Source organism: Saimiri boliviensis, chromosome 1, assembly GCF_048565385.1.
Source record: "Saimiri boliviensis isolate mSaiBol1 chromosome 1, mSaiBol1.pri, whole genome shotgun sequence".
Lineage (NCBI taxonomy): Eukaryota > Metazoa > Chordata > Mammalia > Primates > Cebidae > Saimiri > Saimiri boliviensis.
Genome location: NC_133449.1, coordinates 167,122,386 through 167,142,919, shown reverse-complemented (window position 1 = coordinate 167,142,919; position 20,534 = coordinate 167,122,386). Strand labels below are relative to the sequence as shown.

The window sequence follows — 20,534 nt, the reverse complement described above, 5'->3', positions numbered from 1 at the left end:
AATTACCCTATACAATCCTGCCTAAGAACTTGAACCTATGAAGAATGTTGACTGCTACATACCAAGGTTGTCAGGCAACAAGAACCAGCTGTGTAATGTCTCATCTAATGCTTAGGAGTTTTACAGTAACACTGAAGGAATGCAGAAAATAAACTATTAAGGTCCCCAGTTACACAAAGTGGATAAAACAAGATTCAAACCCGTGTTCCAAAAACTCAGCTGTTTTTGTTTGACAGTAGCCTGAATGGAAATTTCGACTTTTCAGGTTTGGATTTATATAATAAACCATGAGTATTGTATGCTAAAAAAAAAAAAAAAAAAAAAAAAAGTTTGGAGGCACAGTGGCACATGCCTATAATCCGAGCATTTTGGAGGCCAAGGTGGGCAGATCGCTTGAGTTCAGGAGTTCGAGACCAGCCTGGGCAACATGGTGAGACTCTGTCTCTCCTAAAAACATAAAAAATTAGCTGGGTGTGATGGTACACACCTATGATCCCAGCTACTCAGAAAGCTGAGGCTGGAGGACAGCTTGAGCCCAGTGGGGCGGAGGTTACAGTGAGCTGGAGATCACACCACTGCACTCCAGCGTAGGTGACCTTATTTTTTGAGATTTTATGTAAAAAAAAAAAAAAAAAAGTTTGGATTAATACTGAAATATTTAACCTAACAAAACACTCAACATACCATCAGAAAATGGTAACAATGCATCTCTGCCTAGAAAGCAAGCATGTATCAGAGCCACAAAGGGCAAATGCTCTATCAAAGGCTCTATCCTTCATTTAATTTGAAATAGGCCATAATGAATGTGTTTTCTGACTTATAACAGCACTTTCAGTTTCAAGAACAGTCTGTAGTCTAACCTGGTTAATAAACAAATACAGGATTATGTAACTTGGTAATTAACCAAGCTTCCAACTCACATCTTCAATTCAAAATGTCAAATACTGACAAAATAAAATAAACCACAGCAATAAAATGCTTTCAAGACAGCTGATGATCCACTTATTTTTGACAATATTTAATAATGAAACCTCAGAACAAGAAAATGAAGGAAATTCACAGCTTGATATAATGGAATGAAATAGTCAAACCTAAGCAATCCAGGAAAAAAACTAGCCTTTAAATTAGCAATTAAGAAAGACAAATTTGTCTTGTTAAGCCCTTTTAGTCTAAAATAAAATAATCTCTTAAAGATGAAAATTACAGTAACTTCCACAATACAGTTCCCATTTTAATAAAATGGGAACCTGAGGCCTGGTGTGGTGGCTCACGCCTCTAATTCCAGCACTTTGGGAGGCTGAGGCAAGCGGATTGCCTGAGGTCGGAAGTTCGAGACCAGCCTGATCAACATGGAAGAAACCCCCATCTCTACTAAGTAATACAAAAGTAGATGGGCATCGTTTCAGACTCCTGTAATCCCAGCTACACAGGAGGCTGAGCCAGGAGAATCACTTGAACCCGGGAGGCGGAGGTTGCAGTGAGCCAAGATTGCATCATTGCACTCCAGCCTGGGCAACAAGAGTGAACTCCTTGGAGAGAGATCCAAGATGGCTGATCACTAGCAGCTCAGGATTGTAGCTCCCAGTGAAAGTGCAAAGAACGAGAGGACGCCACACCTTCACATGAATTCTTATTGCTCACGCACCAGGAGATTCCCAGCGGAGGAGCCCCACGGGTCGCCAGCGCGACTCTTGTGACCGGCGAGGCGGTTTTGCCGGCGCCTCAGAGTGTCGGTTCTTGGTGCAGAATCAGAAAAGCACTATCAATCTTAACGCCGCTGATTTAGTCGGCACAGTGGGTTGCTCAGATTTCGGCGCTGAGAATCAATAAGTTGGACGTCCACTCATAAATCCAATTACAAAGACGGTAATTATAAAGACCACAGATGGATAAATCTACAATGAAGGGAAGAAAACAGTCAAAAAAGGCTGAGAATACCCAAGATCAGAACGCCTCTTCCTCAGCAGGGGATCCCAGTTCCTCATCAGCAACGAAACAAGGCTTGATGGAGAACGAGTGTGTTCCAATTACAGAAGCAGGCTTCAAAATGTGGATAATAAGAAACTTCTGTGAATTAAAAGAACTTGTTCTTACACAATCTAAAGAAACTAAGAACTTTGAAAAAAGGTTTGACGAAATGTCAACAAGAATACAAAATTTAGAGAGGAAAATAAGTGAATTGATGGAGCTGAAAAACACAATACAAGAACTACGTGAAGTATGCACTAGTTTTAACAGCCGAATTGATGAAGCAGAAGAAAGGATATCAGAGGTCGAAGACCGACTCAATGAAATAAAACTAGAAGACAAGATTAGAGAAAAAAGGATAAAAAGGAACGAGCAAAGTCTCCAAGAAATATGGGACTATGTGAAAAGACCTAATCTACGCTTGAAAGGTGTACCTGAATGTGACGAACAGAATGAATCCAAGCTGGAAAATACGCTTCAGGATATTATTCAGGAAAAATTTCCCAACTTAGTAAGGCAGGATAATATTGAACTCCAGGTGATACAGAGAACACCACAAAGATATTCCTCAAGAGGAGCAACTCCAAGGCACATAATCGTCAGATTCACCAGGGTTGAAATGAAGGAGAAAATACTAAGGGCAGCCAGAGAGAAAGGTCAGGTTACCAACAAAGGGAAGCCTATCAGACTTACAGCAGATCTATCAGCAGAAACCCTACAAGCCAGAAGAGAGTGAGGACCAATATTCAACATCCTTAAAGAAAGGAACTTTCTTTATTTTTTTTTTTATTTTTTTTTCTTTTCTTTTTTGAGACGGAGTTTCGCTCTTGTTACCCAGGCTGGAGTGCAATGGCTCGGTCTCGGCTCACTGCAACCTCCGCTTCCTGGGTTCAGGCAATTCTTCTGCCTCAGCCTCCTGAGTAGCTGGGATTACAGGCCTGTGCCACCATGCCCAGCTAATTTTTTGTATTTTTAGTAGAGACGGGGTTTCACCATGTTGACCAGGATGGTCTCGATTTCTTGACCTCGTGATCCACCCGCCTCGGCCTCCCAAAGTGCTGGGATTACAGGCGTGAGCCACCGCGCCGGGCCGAAAAGAACTTTCAACCAAGAATTTCACATCCAGCCAAACTAAGCTTCATAAGTGAAGGAAAAATAAAGTTTCTTGTGAACAAGCAAGCACTCAGAGAATTCATCACCACCAGGCCTGCTTTACAAGAGCTTCTGAAAGAACCACTACACATAGAAAGGAACAAACAGTATCAGCCTTTCTAAAAAATACCAAAAAGTAAAGAACATCAATATAATGGAATAATTTACATCAACTAATGGGCAGAATAGCCAGCTAAGATTAAATGGCAGTATTAAACTCACATATATCATTATTAATTCTAAATTTAAATTGACTAAATTCCCCAATTCAAAGACATACAGGCAATTTGGACAAAAAACTAAAACCCATTGGTATGCTGCATCCAGACCCATCTCACATTCAAGGATTCACAAAGACTCAAAACAAGGGATGGAGAAAGATTTACCAACCAACCAGAGAGCAAAAACAAATAAAAAGCAGAAGTTACAATTTTTGCCTCTGATAAAATAGTCTTTAAAGCAACAAAGATCAAAAGAAGCAAAGAAGGACATTATATAATGATAAAAGAATCAACGCAACAACAAGAAGAGTTAAAGATCCTAAATATACACGCACCCAATACAGGAATACCCAGACATACAAGACTTATAAAGAGACTTAGACTCCCACACAATAATAGTGGGAGACTTCAACATTAACATTAGACAGATCAATGCGACAGAAAATTAACAACGATATCCAGGACTTGAACTCAGATCTGGAACAAGTAAATGTAATTAACATTTATAGAACTCTCCACTTTACACAAAATATACACTCTTATCAGTACCACATCATATCAACTTAGAAGTTTAAACGAAATGTTGGTTGGCTCCTTGTTTGTTATTCTCTTCCCTCATTTTCTTTCATGTCTCCATTATTAAGGACAATTATAGGCATACCCATATTTAGACTGCATTCTAGCCCGGGCAACAAAGCAATAGCCCCATTCTCTCTCCCTCTTCCTCTTTCTCTTCCTCTTTATTCTTTTTCTTACTATTCTTTTTCTCTTTCTAAAAATAAAATTAAAAAAAGAATAATGAATCTTAATCCTGTTCTATATGGAAGTATCTTAGTCTCTGCAGGCTGCTATAACACAGTACCATAAACGGGGTGCCTATTAACAATAGAAATTTATTTCTCACAGTCCTGGAGGCTAGGAAGTCCAAGATTAAGGGGTCCATCCATTTGGTGTCTGGTGAGAGTCTACTCTCTGGTTTACAGACAGCAGTCTTCTCACTGTACCCTTACATGGTAGAAGGGATGAGGGAACATTCCAGGGTCTCTTTCATAAGGCAGTAATCCTATTCCATGAGGGTCCCACCCTTATGACCTAATCATCTCCCAAAGCCTATCTCCTAATAAAAAGAAAAAAAAAAAAGTGAACTCCTCAAAAAAAAAAAAAAGGAACATGAAAAAAAGACAGACATTTTAAAAATCCCATCACACGACTCATACAATATTGTTCCAAACAAGCAAATGTTATAAGTATTTAGAATATCCGAAGTTGCCCTTTGAACTGTTATTTACATTATATGCATTACTGCAAACTTGCAGCCAGTGAAAAAACACAAATTATATTCCAGTCAAAAAGAGTGGTTGATCGGTGACAGTCCATCAACAACTAAATGGAAATGCATGCTAATTTCAAGCTCCATTAGAAACAGGGTTGTGGCATACTTGCACATGGAGAAAAAAAGTGTGATAGTTATAAAAAAAAACTAAAGAAAATAATGAACTTTAGGCTCCAACAGAGAAAGGGAAATGTTGATATTTTATTTTTGAAGAGTGGTTCTTTCTGCACGCTTTGACTTTCAATAATGGGTAATTCAGTATAGGGCTCCCACCAGTGAACAAACAGCATGAGACAAGGCAAGTCACACCAGACTAATTCCCCACACTGTTGGTCCTCAATCCAGGCCCACAGCATGTGGGGGTGCAGAACAGAACACCAAGTTGTACACGCAACATCTTCAAGGCCTGGAAGCAGGCATACCTGGGCAAGTTTCAGAAACTGCTGCTCTCTGAGACTCTTCTAGATGCCTGATGTGCTTTAACTTTTTTCCTTATAAAAAACAGAAGGTGCCAATAAGACTTAAATCCTCCAACATGCATAGCATAACCAAAATTTCTTTAAGTCTTCAAAGTGAGCTAGGCGCAGTGGCTTATGCCTGTAATGTCAGCTCTTTGAAAGGCCAAGGCAAGTGGATCACTCAGGAGTTCAAGACCAGCCCGGGAAACATGGCAAACCTGTCACTACAGAAAACGCAAAAATTAGCCAGGCATGGTGGCAGGCACCTGTACTCCCAGCTACTCAGAAGGCTGAGGTGAGAGGATCACTTTCAGCCTGGGAGGTCAAGGCTGCAGTGAGACATGATTGCACCACTGCACTCCAGCCTGGATGACTGAGTGAGACCCTGTCTCAACAACAACAGAAAGACTTCAAAGTATGTGGCTTTAGTCACTTGAGAGAAAAATGATTTGAGCAAGCAAAGTAGAAAGAATAATTAGGTTCACGTTTTTCACTACTTACTTCCATATAGAATGCCAAACTCACCCCTAAAATTTTTTTCAGTAAATTTTTTTTACCTTTTATGTGCAAGAAAATTCACTCTCTCATACACCATTCTAAAAACAGTTGTGTGGGCCAGGCAGGTGGCTCAAGCCTGATTTTCTAGCACTTTAGGAGGCAGGCAGATCATCTGAGGTGAAGAGTTGGAAACCAGCTTGGCCAACATGGTGAAATCCCGTCTCTACTAAAAATACAAAAATTAGCCAGGCGCGGTGGCTCAAGCCTGTAATCCCAGCACTTTGGGAGGCCAAGATGGGTGGATCATGAGGTCAAGAGATCGAGACCATCCCGGTCAACATAGTGAGACCCCGTCTCTACTAAAAATACAAAAAAAAAAAAAAAATTAGCTGGGCATGGTGGCACGTGCCTGTAATCCCAGCTACTCAGGAGGCTGAGGCAGGAGAACTGCCTGAACCCAGGAGGCGGAGGTTGCGGTAAGCCGAGATCGTGCCATTGCACTCCAGCCTGGGTAACAAGAGCGAAACTCTGTCTCAAAAAAAAAAGAAAAAAAAAAAAAATTAGCCGAGTCAGCCAGGCGCAGTGGCTCACGCCTGTAATTCAAGCACTTTGGGAGGCTGAGGCTGGTGGATCATGAGGTCAAAACATCAAGACCATCCTGGCCAACATGGTGAAACACCGTTTCTACTAAAAATACAAAAATTAGCTGGGCATGGTGGCGTGTGTCTGTAGTCTCAGCTACTCAGGAGGCTGAGGCAGGAGAATTGCTTGAACCCGGGAGGCAGAGGCTGCAGTGAGCCAAGATAGTACCACTGCACTCCAGAGAGTGAGACTGTTTCAGGAAAAAAAAAAAAAAAAAAAATTAGCCAGGTCGTGGTGACACCTGCTTGTAATCCCAGCTACTCAGGAAGCTGAGGCAGGAGAATCACTTGAACTCAGGAGGCAGAGGTTACAGTGAGCTGAGATCATGCTACTGCACTCCAGACCGCGTGACAGAGCAAAACTCTGTCTCAAAAAATAAATAACAGTTGGCCGGGTGCGGTGGCTCAAACCTGTAATCCCAGCACTTTGGGAGGCCGAGGCGGGTGGATCACAAGGTCAAGAGATCAAGACCATCCTGGTCAACATGGTGAAACCCCGTCTCTACTAAAAATACAAAATTTAGCTGGGCATGGTGGCGCATGCCTGTAATCCCAGCTACTCAGGAGGCTGAGACAGGAAAATTGCCTGAACCCAGGAGGCAGAGGTTGCGGTGAGCCGAGATGGCGCCATTGCACTCCAGCCTGGGTAACAAGAGCGAAACTCCGTCTCAAAAAAAATAAATAAATAAAAAATAACAGTTGTGTGATTACCTCCACAATCAAGATATAAAGGAGTCAAACGAATTATTTTCACAACAGCATGTACATACAACTAAACCACAGAATATAAGGAGTACAAAATATTATTTACTTAGAATATCTGCTTCAAGAGAGAGCTAAGTGGGCATCAACCTCTGAAGAGACTGACGAAGGACTACAGTTAAGAAGGCAGATCCCCAACATCCCTGACAAGGAACATTCCTACACAGAAATTCAGCACCAAATTCTTTCTGGATGACACCACCACCAGCATGTGGCTTTCAAGAACTTATTATATATCCAACCACCACAAGGGACATTTCCTCTACTATCAAAGGAGTGTGACCTGCTATCAAAACCCTCCCTTTCAGCTTCATTCAACAGTGAGCCAACAGTACCCACTTCAAGTACTCAGATATTAGATCAAGAATGTCTAAAGTGGAAAATAACCTGATGTACCACAGGTGATGATTAAGCACATTTCTGGAGAGGAATTTGGAAACAATTTAAGAGCTACAAAAAAGTAGCATACCTTGGAAATAATCCAAATGTCCATCACCATATGAATAGGCCAGGCACAGTGGCTCACGGCCACAATCCCAGCACTTTGGGAGGCTGAGGTGGATGGATCATCTGAGGTCAGGAGTTCGAGACCAGCCTGGCCAACATGGTGAAATCCTACCTCTACTAAAAACACAGAAGTTAGGTGGGCAGTAGTGGCCCACACCTGTAATCCCAGCTACTTGGGAGGCTGAGGCAGGAGAATCGCTTGAGCCTAGGAGGTGGAGATTGCGGTGAGCCAAAATCACACCACTGCACTCCAGCCTAGGCAACAGAGCAAGATTCTGTCTCCCCTCAAAAAAAAAAAAGTATGAATGGATAAACAAAATATGGCATATACATACAAATAATGGACCATTAGCCTTTAAAAGAAAGAAAATTCTGGGAGAGGATTCTGGATTCTAAAACAGTAGAGTAGGAAACACCAAGATCGTCTCCCCACCTAGACAATTACACTGGCATAATTAGTCTGATGTAAGTATTTTGTAATTGCAGACTGTTGAAGAAAGCTTGCAACTTCCAAGTAAAGACTGGGACAGTAAATTGGGTTAATTTTGGTCAATTTCAGCCCTTAGTTCAGCAGCAGCTATCCCATTCCCCGGTCATGGGCAGACAACCTAGAATGCATTCCTGAAACAGCTTGCAAGCAGCTTGTGGGAGCCCCAGGGGGGCAATAAGGAAGGACCCTGACCTCCAAATATTAGGGATCTGTATTCTAATTGCTGATCGCTCCTTCAAATCAGAAATAAGTAGACAGAGAAGGACAGCCATTACTGCACTCACTCCGTGACTGCAAGCCTTTCCCCTCCAGCTGAAGTAGACTTCTGGGAATTTAATGGGCCAATGGTCCCCATCCCCTTACTTCTTTTATTTTTCTTTTTTTCTTTTTTCCTCTTTAGGAGCTAGACTGTAAAGACTATGATATTCAAAAGCAATGAGGGGGAGGGGGAGATAAGGAGATTGAAAAGTTACCAAAGTGCATGCCCAGGGTAAGGTGCAGGCTCAAAAAAGACCTGAGAAGTCCTTAGTAACAGACTGTAACAAATAAACGAACAAAAAACCCCAGCAAACCCTGGGAATGAGAAGAATCCAATTTTCAGAGTTAGCACATCACTACATTCAAATGCCCAGTTTCAAAAAAAATTAAAGTCATGGGGCATACAAAGATACAGGAAAGTACGGCCCATTCAAAAGAAAAAAATTTAAAAACTGTCCCAGAGAAAGACCAGATAGTAGACCTACTAGACAAAGACTTTAAGACAATTGTCTTAAAGACGTTCAAAAAACTAAAGGGAGGTGTGGGAAAAATCAAGACAATAATGTATTTTAAAAATGAAAATATCAGCCAGGTGCAGTGGCTCATGCCTTTAATCCCAGCACTCTGGGAGTCCAAGGACGGCAGATCACTTGAGGCCAGAGTTCAAAACCAGCCTGGCTAACATGGCGAAACTCCATTTCTACTAAAAATACAAAAATGAGCCAGGCATGGTGGTCCACACCTGTTGCCCAGCTATTCAGGAAACTGAGACAGGAGAATCACTTGAACCCAGGAGGCAGAGGATGCAGTGAGCCAAGATCACACTGCTGGAACCTCAGCCTGGGCAACAGAGCAAGAAAAAAAAAATTATAAAGCTGAAAAGTACAATGACTAAAATGAAAACGTCACCAGGGGAATTCAAAGGCAGAATTGAGCTGTGAGAGGAATAAATCAATGAACTTGAAAACAGGGCAACTGAAATTATGGAGTCTGAGGAAGGGAAAGAAAAAGGACTGAACAGAGAGCCTAAGAAACTTGCAAGGCACCATTAAGTTCTGGAAGTGAAAAGTAACAGTTCCACAATACTGTGAATGTACTTAATGCCACTGAACTACACACCTTAAAATAGTTAAAATGCTAAATCTTAGGTTATATTTGTTTAATCACTATACATTTGTTTTGTTTTTCTTTTATTTTTGTTAATCACTATATATTTTTTAAATAGCATACTTCTCCCCTCAAGAATTCTACTTCTAAGGAGTTATCCTAAAGAAATGATCTTTAAAAAAAAAAATAGCCAAGCATGGTATCTCATGCCTACAGTCCCAGCTATTCAGGAGGCTGAGGTGGGAGGATCGCCTGGGCGCAGGTGCTAAAGTCAGCCATGACAGTGCCACTGAACTCCTGCCTGGGCAACAGAGCAAGACCCTGTCTCAAAGGAAAAAATAGTAACAATAATCAAGGATAGGTAAAAGATTTAGCTACAAACTAAAGCAGCCCTGGAAGCTTACTAAATGTCCAAGAGAGGACTGATTAAAAAAGCTACAGAATGGAATAGGAGGGGATCATTAACATGCTGTGTTAGCATTATAAAATTAATCATATTTCATCAATTCTAAAGCACAAATTATTTCACTTTTTTAACATTTCACATCTAAAATCTAAATATATCTGACAATCGACGGCATTTCCTAGTTTATTTGGCAGCATTTCTTCCTAGTGATATATAAAAGTTAATCTTACTAATAGAGAAACGTTCCAGTTATGATTAAGTGGACAGCAGGTTACAAAGGAGCACATAAAGAAAAATCTGGTTTTTACAAAAATTATATATAGTCAATATACATGCCTGTAAAAAATATTAAAGGATATACACAAAACGTTAACAGTATTTCTCTAGGTCGTAAAGCATGAGTTTTATAAATGAAAAATTTTAATAAGCTGGGAATCAAACCATGTTTCCACCCCTGTATCAACCTGGCACAACCCTATACATACCATATCTATTATAACTTACTCAATATTTATTGACTAGTACCTGCTACCTGCTGCAGGCAAAGAAATGAGTCAGGTATCACGGTGAACAGAAGATACTAAATAATGACCCACTTATTATGGATAAAAACATGTTCTGCCCAGCACTGCATAATTGAAAAAATAAATTAGCATTTTATTACATCAAAAGTTAAAATATCCTTTTTTTTTTCCTTGAGATGGACTCAGTCGCCCAGGTTGGACTGCAATTGGGCGATCTTGGCCCACTGCACCTACCACCTCCTAGTTCAAGTAATTCTCTAGCATCAGCCGCTCAAGTAGCTGGGACTCCAGGCGTGCACCACCACACCCAGCTAATTTTTGCATTTTTAGTAGAGATGGGGTTTCGCCACATTGGCCAGGCTGGTCTCAAACTCCTGACCTCAGGTGATCCACCAGCCTCAGCCTCCCAAAGTGCTGGATTACAGGTGTAAATCATCACACCCGGCCTAAAATATCCATTATAAATCATCTTATTCATGACACAGATAACAAAAGTTCAAACTTTCAGTCTGAGTCTCATAAGATTAAAAATTCCTGGCAAGGCACTATGGCTCATGCCTGTAATCCCAACACTTTTGGAGGCCAAGGCAGGCGCATCACCTGAGGTCAGGAGTTCGAAATCTGCCTAACCAACAGGGAGAAACCCCGTCTCTAATAAAAATACAAAATTAGCCGGGCATGGTGGCAGGCACCTGTAATCCCAGCTATTCCAGAAGCTGAGGCAGGAAAATCACCTGAACCCGGGAGACAGAAGTTGCAGTCAGCCAAGATCAGGCCATTGCACTCCAACCTCAGTGACAGAGCAAGATTCCATCTCAAAAACAAAAACTCCTAAGAGCATGTTATTCATGTTATCATAATTCATCAGAATAGACATATAATGGAAAATTAACAATAACAGGACACACCCCACCACATAACTTCATTGCTTATTATGGCCTTTTAGGAACTACATTTTTTAAAAATTATTTCCAGGTGAGGCGGATCATTTGAGTCTAGGATTTTAAGACCAGCCTGGGATGGGGGAAGAGGGGAAGAAGGAGGGAGGGGAAAAGAGGGAGGATGGAATGAATCATAATTTATCAGGTAATAGACATATAATCAATGGCAAATTAACAATAATAGGGTCAGTGTAGTGGCTCAAGCCTGTAATCCCAGCAGTCTGGGAGGCCGAGGCAGATCACCTGAGGTCAGGAATTCAAGACCAGCCTGGCCAACATGGTGAAACCTCATCTCTACTAAAAATACAAAAATTAGCCGGGCGTGGTACCAGCTGACTGTAATCTCAGCTACTCAGGAGATTGAGGCAGGAGAATCGATTGAACCCAGGAGGCAGTGGTTACAGTGAGCCGAGATTTTGCCACTGTACTACAGCCTGGGCAACAGAGACTCTGTCTCAAAAATAATAATAATAAATTAATAAATATTAATAATAATAACAAGAAACACCCTACTAGGTAACTTCATTGCTTACTATGACTTTTTAGGAATTACATTTTTAAAAAATTATACCCAGGGGAGGCAGGAGGATCATTCCAGCCCAGGATTTTGAGACCAGCCTAGGATTTTGAGACCAGCCTGGGGTGGAGGTGGGGGAGGGAGGGAGGAAGGGAGGGAGGGAGGGAGGAGGGAAGGAAGGAGGGGAAGGGAGGAAGAGGGGAGGAGGAGGGGGAGAGAAGAAAGGGAGGGGGAGGGGAAGGGGGAGGGAAGGAAAGGAAGAAAGAGAGAGGGAGAAGAGAGAGAATAAGAGGAAGAGAAAGAGGGAGGAAAGAATGGGCAGAAAAAGGAAGGAAAAAATAAAGAAAATAGAATGGTAGTTGCTAGGGGCCAAGGGAAGGAGAATAGAGCGCTATTGTTATGGGTACAGCAGTTCAGTTTGGGAAGATAAAAAAAGTTCTGAAAATGGATGGTGAATTATGTAATGCCACTGAGGCATAAAACACTTAAAAATACTTTCAATGGTAAATTTTCTTTTTGTTTGTTCTGAGACAGGGTTTCACTGTCATCCAGGCTTGAGTGCCTATAATCCTGTTTTTTTTTGTTTTTTTTTTTTGGTGGGGGAGGCTGAGTTGGGAGGATCACTTGAAGCTAGGAGTTCAAGACCAGCCTCAGCAAGTTAGTGAGACCCCCCCCACCCGCCCCCAACCTCTTAAAAAAAAAAAAAATCAACCAGGAATGGTGACAGGCTCTGTAGTCCCAACTACTCAGGAGGCTCAGGTGGGAGGATTGCTTGAGCTTGGGAGGCGGAGGATGCAGTGAGCTGTGATCATGTCAGTGCAGCCTGGGTGACAGAGAGACCCTGTCCAGCCCCAATCCATATTTAAGTCCTGTCTCATTTCTCCAAAATACAGCTCTCTTCATCCCTACCACCTCAAACTCCATCATCTTCCTAGCTCAATTCTCTGCTTCCACATGCACACAAACACAAGCCTTCGCCAAGCACTAGCAAAGTCTTAAAAAGGAAATCAGATGGTGAAACTCCCTACAATGGCTTCTTACACCTCTAGAATAAAACTCTCATGGCCTCTGCCTTCTCAGGCAATCTCATGTGAAGTTTTCTCCCCACCCAAAAGTACTCAAGCTACACAGGTCTTCTCTCAAGTCTCTAAATACATGTAGTCTTTCCTGTCTCAGGACCTTTACACAAGAGAGGGCCCTGTTTCTTCTGTCCCTTTCCTCACCAGCACACACCACCACCCGCAACAATCAGGGCTATCTGTCATGTCCCACAGTGATGTTACTTTCTCAAAGAAATCCCAAGACCTGCCGGGCGCAGTGGCTCACACTTGTAATCCCAGCACTTTGGGAAGCTGAGGCAGGTGGATTACCTGATGTCAGGAGTTCGAGACCAGCCTGACCAATACAGTGAAACCTTGTCTCTACTAAAAATTTTTTAAAATAGCTGGACATGGTGGCTTGCACCTGTAATCCCAGCTACTTGGGAGGCTAAATCAGGAGAATCGTTTGAACTCAGGAAGCAGAGGTTGCAGTGAGGTACAATCACGCTACTGCACTCCAGCCTGGCAACAGAAGGAGACTCCGTCTCAAAAAAAAAAAAAAGAAAGAAAAGAAAAGGAAAGAAACAAACAAAGGAAAAAAAGAAAGGAAGGAAGGAAGGAAAAAAAGTGAAAGAAAAAGTCCCAAAACCCAGGCAGTTATTCTGAATCTCCACATCTGGTTCATGTCTCCAGAAGAGAAAAGAGTCCCCATTTTGGACACCTTGAGTTTGAGAAGCCTGGGACATCCAAAGAGCTTCCCAATGCTCAGGTGACCATGTGCATCAGGAGACACATCTGCACTAAAAATAAAAGCTTGGGCTTTTAGGAAGAGGCTGCACAGAGCAGTGACTCTCAACGTGGAAGAAGAGGGCACCTCTCATCTCTAAGTCACTGTATGAAGTAATTAAATTATCAATGATGGGAATGAAGATGATGCTACATCAGTGGTACAGAGAACAAAGAGACATTGGAAAGAACCCCAGGTATGAGAGGAAAGAGTGATGTCAAGGAAAAGAAAGAAACTGAGATGAGCCAAAAGGAAAAGAAAATCAGGACAGTGATACCACAATTCCTCAATTCCTATGCCCTTTTATGCTTCTCATGACTTTCTCCCTTCACTTTAAAAAACGTACTCACATTTCATCCAGATCAAATGCCACTGCCTCCTGGAAGCCTTTCTGGACTTACTCAAATAAAACTTATTGGCCCCCTCTCAGTGCCTCCACAAGTTTCTTTTTTTAGTATTAGGTAAGATTTGATTCACACAGTAGTTAAATCAGTTTCATTAGTACTAATGAAACTATTAGTTTAACAGAGAGACTGGCACTTACTGTGGTCTCTCCATACTACACCAGGCGTGTGTGCCTCCTCTGTTACCCTGTGAGCTCTTAAGATGATTAAAAAATTGTCCTTTAACTGAATAAAAATCCAGATGGGGCCAGGTGCCCTGGCTCAGGCCTGTAATCACAACACTTTGGGAGGCCGAGGCAGAAGGATCACTTGAGTCCAGGAGTTCAAGACCAACCTGGCCAAGACAGCGAGACCCCATCTCTACCAAAAATACAAAAATTAGCCGAGTGTGGTGGCAAGCGCCTGTACTCCCAGCTACTTGGGACACTGAGGTGGGACGATCACTTGAGCCCAGGATATAGAGGCCACAGTGAGCTGTGATGGTGCTGGGAAGTGCCTGGGCACTTCAGCCCAGGCAACGGAGTGAGACCTTTTTTTTTTTTTTGAGACAGAGTTTCGCTCTTGTTACCCTGGCTGGAGTGCAATGGCGCAATCTCGGCTCACCGCAACCTCCGCCTCCTGGGTTCAGGCAATTCTCCTGCCTCAGCCTTCTGAGTAGCTGGGATTACAGGCACGCGCCACCATGCCCAGCTAATTTTTTCTATTTTTAGTAGAGACGGGGTTTCACCATGTTGACCAGGATGGTCTCGATCTCTTGACCTCGTGATCCACCCGCCTCGGCCTCCCAAAGTGCTGGGATTACAGGCGTGAGCCACCGCGCTCGGCCGAGACCCTGTCTTTAAAAAAAAAAAAAAAAAAAAAAAAAAAAAGTTTGTTCAAAAGTCCAGATGGGGCTGGGCGCGGTGGCTCACTCCTGCTCACTCCCGTAATCCCAACACTTTAGGAGGCCGAGGCAGGCGGATCACAAAGTCAAGATATCGAGACCATCGTGGCCAACATGGTGAAACCCCGTCTCTACTAAAAATACAAAGATTAGCTGGGCATGCGGCGCGCGCCTGTAGTCCCAGCTACTCGGGAGGCCGAAGCAGGAGAATAGCTTGAACCCGGGAGGCAGAGGTTGCAGTGAGCGGAGATCGCGCCACTGCACTCCAGCCTGGTGCCTGGCGACGGAGAGAGACTCAGTCTCAAAAAAAAAAAAAAAAAAGGAAAAAAGAAAAAAGTCCAGATGTGTAAATAAGGCAGAAACTATGGATAATTCCTAGACTCATTCCTCCTGTAAAACAAAATAACACATCCTAATTAATTTGGTTTACAAATTCTGTACCTTAAAGTAACACCAACCTGTCCAGTCTTTAAAAAATCACTTCTAACTAAACACAAATATCCACTCCACAAAATGCCTATCCTGTCCCAACAATACAATGATGTAAGCATTTCCCTCATCATAACTATAAAATGCCTCGAATTTAGTTGGAGACTTAACATATCTCGCTCTTTTCCAAATAATTGTAAATTATGTACAGAACACAGGCACAAAAAAAAGTTTTTTTGACCAAGATGCAAGAAGACTTAAGAGGGAGTCAACCCTGGAACTGGGCCAACCGCCGTCTGCATTACTGGGAAGCCACTGCAGCCAAGCAAAGGTCAGGCATTCATTCAGGCAACATTTTTTCCAACAAGTGCTTCACACTCGCACGCACATACACGCTCCTTTAAAAGTCAACAACAATTTAAAAAAAAAAAAAAATCTCGAATGCCACTCCCGAAAACTAGGGCCGAAAGCGAAGTTCGTCCAACCGACAAAAAACCCAGAAAGGCTGAGTAATCCCTGAGCCCAGGTGGACGGTCACGCCAAAAGTCCACACGGGTGTGGCACGCCTCGCTGTAGCGAGGACGTCTGGGAGACGCCCGGGCCCCGGGCTCCAGCCTCCGGGTTCGCGGGGCCAGCGTCCGCGCCGCCGCCCCACGGGAAAGTCTCGGCGGCTGGGGAGGCGGAGGGGGCAGGGAAGCCTCGAAACCGGACGACAATCACTTCCCCGGAAAGCGGCTCCCAGACGCGCCGCCCCACGGAAGGAAGGCGGCCGAGGGGCCCGGTGCAGGACAGGCGCGCGCGCGGAGGCCGCGGCAACAAAGTTTGGAAACCGCGAGAAAACTTTTCCAAGACGAAACGCGGCGGCGGCACTGGGCCTGTGGCTTCTCCTCCCCAGCCGCAGCGGCCCCCCGACATCCCGAGCGCCAGGAAGTGCCGGCCGCGCCCGTCCGGGTCCCAGACTCGGACCCCGCGGGGAAAGGGGCCGCCGGCCCGACGCGGACCCCACGCCCGCCCGGAGCCCAATTCCCGGCGACGTCGCCGAAGAGACCGCGCCCCACCCGCCCACCGGCCAGCCGCTCGCGGGGCCTAGCTTGGGACGGCCCGGCCCAAGGACCCGCTGGGCCCGGCCAGAGAGCCCGCGCCCGCGGGGAGGGAGGTGCAAAGTTACCTGCGGCGAGTAGGGCGAGCGCTGGATTCCGGAGGCCCGAAGCCGACGGCCGCTGCTTTGTCTCCCTCCAGTCCAGCTCCGAGGAGGAAATGGGCCGCCCGGCGCCCCTGCCCCCGCCCCCGCGCGGCCCCGGCCCCGGCCCCGCCCGCCCTTCCCGGCACCTCCCTCCGGCCCGCTCTTCCCGGCGCCTCCCGCTGCTGCCCCGCCCGCTCTTCCCGGCCGTTACGGCCTCCGCTCAGGTTCCCCACCGCGAGGAGTCCGGCAACGCCGGCCCGGGACCCCCGAGGGACTCTTCCTCTCCGCCGCCCACCTCAGAATTCTTTCCTCCCCGACCCCTGGTGGGAGCTTAGGCCGGGAGTGACCCGGAGAGGGAGGAGGAGCGGTGACTCCTGGAACAGCCCGCGGGCGAGCGGGGCGGGGGCGGGCAGGTGAGTCACGGCTCGGCGCACAGGTGAGGCTCGGGGCGCGGGCCCTTACACCTGCGGAGTCCCGGAGACGCGCCGCGGCGCCGCGGGGTCCTGGGCACGCTCTCCTCGAGAGTGTCACAGGTGTCCCGGAGCCACAGGTGTCCCGGAGCCACAGGCTCCTAGCAGAGTGATCTAGGCCCACTCCCTGGTTTAAGGAGAAGAGGAGGCCAAGGAAAGGCCTCACTGCTTCGGGACAGAGTCAAACTAGGATCTGACTCTAAGGACCTTTCATCCTTTCATAATGTGAGGTGGAAGCGCCCCCAGAATTCACCTAACCCGTCCCCTCACTCCACAGATGCGGACACCCGAAGCCCTCTTAAGGACATTTCTTTTTCTTTCTTTTTTCTTTTTCAGACGGAGTCTCGCTCTGTCGCCCAGCCTGGAGTGCAGTGGCGCGATCTCGGCTCACTGCAGCCTCCGCCTCACAAGTCCAGGCGATACTCCTGTCTCAGCTTAAGGAGTAGCTGCGACTACAGGCGCTTGCCACCACGCCCGGCTAATTTTTTGTGTTTTTAGTAGAGACGGGGTTTCACGTTGTTAGCCAAGTCTCAATCTCCTAACCTCGTGATCCGCCCGCCTCGGCCTCCCAAAGTGCTGGGATTACAGGAGTGAGCCACCGCGCCCGGCTTTTTTCTTGTCTTTGTTTCTAAGACAGGGTCTTCCTCTGTCTCCTAGGCTGGTGTGCAGTGTCGCAATCACCGCTCATTGCAACCTCAAATTCCTGGACAACCAACCCTCCCCACCTCAGCCTCCGGAGTAACTGGAACTGCACACTCACACTGGACTCAAACTCATGGACTCAAGACATCCTCCTCAGCCTCCCAAAGTGCTGGGATTACAGGCGTGAGCCACCTTGCCGGGAGAACATTTACAAAACACACACAAAAGAGGCACCACAGCAGATGTCCCTTATTGAGCTTGTTCCCGTCCAGCCCCCAGCTCATCCTTCCCTCCGAGCTTGTTCCCCCCACCGCCGCCGACAAATCTGAGGAACCTGAGTTGTAGCTCTATCCCTCTGGTCATTTAGGGAACTTTATTCTCACCTTTTCTTATTTTCATGGTGATACTCCAAAAACAAAAAATTACAAAGCAAAATAACACACACAAAAAAAAAAAAAAAAAAAATGCCGGGCGCGGTGGCTCACGCCTGTAATCCCAGCACTTTGGGAGGCCGAGGCGGGTGGATCACAAGGTGAAGAGATCAAGACCATCCTGGTCAACAAGGTGAAACCCCGTCTCTACTAAAAATACAAAAAGTTAGCTGGGCGTGGTGGCGCCTGCCTATAATCCCAGCTACTCAGGAGGCTGAGGCAGGAGAATTGCCTGAACCCAGGAGGCAGAGGTTGCGGTGGACCGAGATGGCGCCATTGCACTCCAGCCTGGGTAACAAGAGCGAAACTCCTTCTCAAAAAACAAACAAACAAACAAAATACTACATGCTCACTGTCAGCCTCTTACAGAAAACTCTAATGCTGTTTTCCCTGCTCACGGCATAATGAACAAGATGGATTTCATTATTGGCCTATAAATCTGAAATAATGCAAGACAGCAATGTCCACTGCTGGCCTTATACAGAACAGAGAGCAGGGTGCTAGGGAGACCTGCCCTCACCATGTTTACCCTTTACTCCTTACATCTCCCTCTCCTCCAAGGGAATCCAAACTTCTGGAAAGCAGGAGCTGTATCTCCAACAGTGTCCAGCACATGGTCCATCCCCTAGGGAGTGCCCAGCGAACATCTGTGGGTGAAGGTGACACTGTAATTCAAAGCATTGTGGGCCTGTGCTAGTTAAGAGATGCTGACAAAGGGCAATAGGACCATGAAGCGGGGAGAGAACCACCTTTAAGCAAAAGAAGCAGCAGGACCCCTTGGCTCCCACCTGTAATCCCAGCACTTTGGTAGGCTGAGGCGGGCAGATCACACGGTCAAGAGACTGAGACCATCCTGGCCAACATGGTGAAACCCTGTTTCTACTAAAAATACAAAAATTAGGTGGGTGTGATGGTGGGCACCTGTGGTGCCAGCTACTTGGGAGGCTGAGACAGAATTGCTTGAACCCACAAGGTGGAGGTTGCAGTGAGCTGAGATGGTGCCACTGCACTCCAGCCTGGTGACAGAGCAAGATTCCGTCTCACAAAAAAAAAAAAAAAAAAAAAAGCTAGGTACAGTGTCACACATAAGTAATCCCCAGCACTTTGGGAGGCCAAGGTGGGTGGATCACGTGAGCTCAGGAGACCAACCTGGGCAACATGACAGAACCCCATCTCTACAATCGCTTGAGCCTAGGAGTTCAGGGCTGCAGTGAACCATGATGCACCACTGCACTCCAGCCTGAGCAACACAGTGAGACTCTGTCTCAAAAAAAAAAAAAAAAAAGGCAAAGGCAAACCCTGACAAGGTCATTCTTGTCCAACTACCCCTGTCCTGTTTCTGGCTGCAGGGTCTTTGTTCCTCTAGTCCCCTCTGCCTAGGGTGGCTTTGGTGCCCCCTTACTTCACCTGGCTAACTCAGAACATAATTGATATATTTTGGACATTTGTCCCCACCCAAATCTCATGTTGAACTGTAATCCCCAGTGTTAGAGGTGGGGCTGGTGGGATGGTGTTTGGGTCATGGAGGAGGATTCCTGAAAGCTTGGTGCCATCCTCCCAGTACTAAGGGAATTCTCATGAAATATGGTTGTTTTAAAGTGTGGCACTGACCAAGCACAGTAGCTCGTGCCTGTAATCCCAACACTTTGAGAAGCCAAGGCAGGCAGATGGCTTGAGCCCAGGAGTTTGAGACCAGCCTAAGCAATGTGGTAAAATCCCATCTCTACAAAAAATACAAAAAAAATTAGCCAGGCGGGCCACACATGGTGGCTCACACCTATAACTCCAGCGCTTTGGGAGGCCAAGGCAGGCAGATCACCTGAGGTCAGGAGTTCAAGACCAGCCTGGCCACCATGGTGATAGCCCATCTCTATTAAAAATACAAAATTGGGCCGGGCGCGGTGGCTCAAGCCTGTAATCCCAGCACTTTGGGAGGCCGAGGTGGGTGGATCACGAGGTCAAGAGATTGAGACCATCCTGGTCAACATGGTGAAAACCCGTCTCTATTAAAAATACAAAAAATTAGCTGGGCATGGTGGCACGTGCCTGTAATCCCAGCTACTCAGGAGGCTGAGGCAGGAGAATTACCTGAACCCAGGAGGCGGAGGTTGCAGTGAGCTGAGATTGCGCCATTGCACTCCAGCCTGGGTAACAAGAGTGAAACTCCGTCTCAAAAAAAAAAAAAAAAAATATATATATATATATATATATATAAAATTAGGGCCAGGCGTGGTGGCTCACGCCTGTAATCCTAGCACTTTGGGATGCCGAGGTGAGTGGATCACCTGAGGTCAGGAGTTCAAGACCAGCCTGGCCATCATGGTGAAACCCCATCTTGTAAAAAATAAATAAATGAATAAATAAAAATACAGAATTAGGCTGGGCATGGTGCACCCACCTGTAATCTCAGCTATCTGGGAGGCTGAGACAGGAGAATCACTTGAACCTAGGAAGCAGAGGTGAAGTCAAGATCATTTACCAT

General features: G+C 45.5%; 1 protein-coding gene across 1 annotated transcript in view; it reads right to left on the bottom strand.

Moving 5' to 3' along the window:
• The window catches only part of CTNNA1 (catenin alpha 1), a 183,073-nt gene extending 166,463 nt beyond the window's left edge, over positions 1-16,610 (bottom strand). The window contains exon 1 of the mRNA XM_039464507.2: positions 16,495-16,610. The gene's annotated coding sequence lies outside the window, so the exon portion shown is untranslated. The remainder of the gene's footprint in view (positions 1-16,494) is intronic.
• Between the last annotated feature and the right edge of the window lie 3,924 nt (positions 16,611-20,534).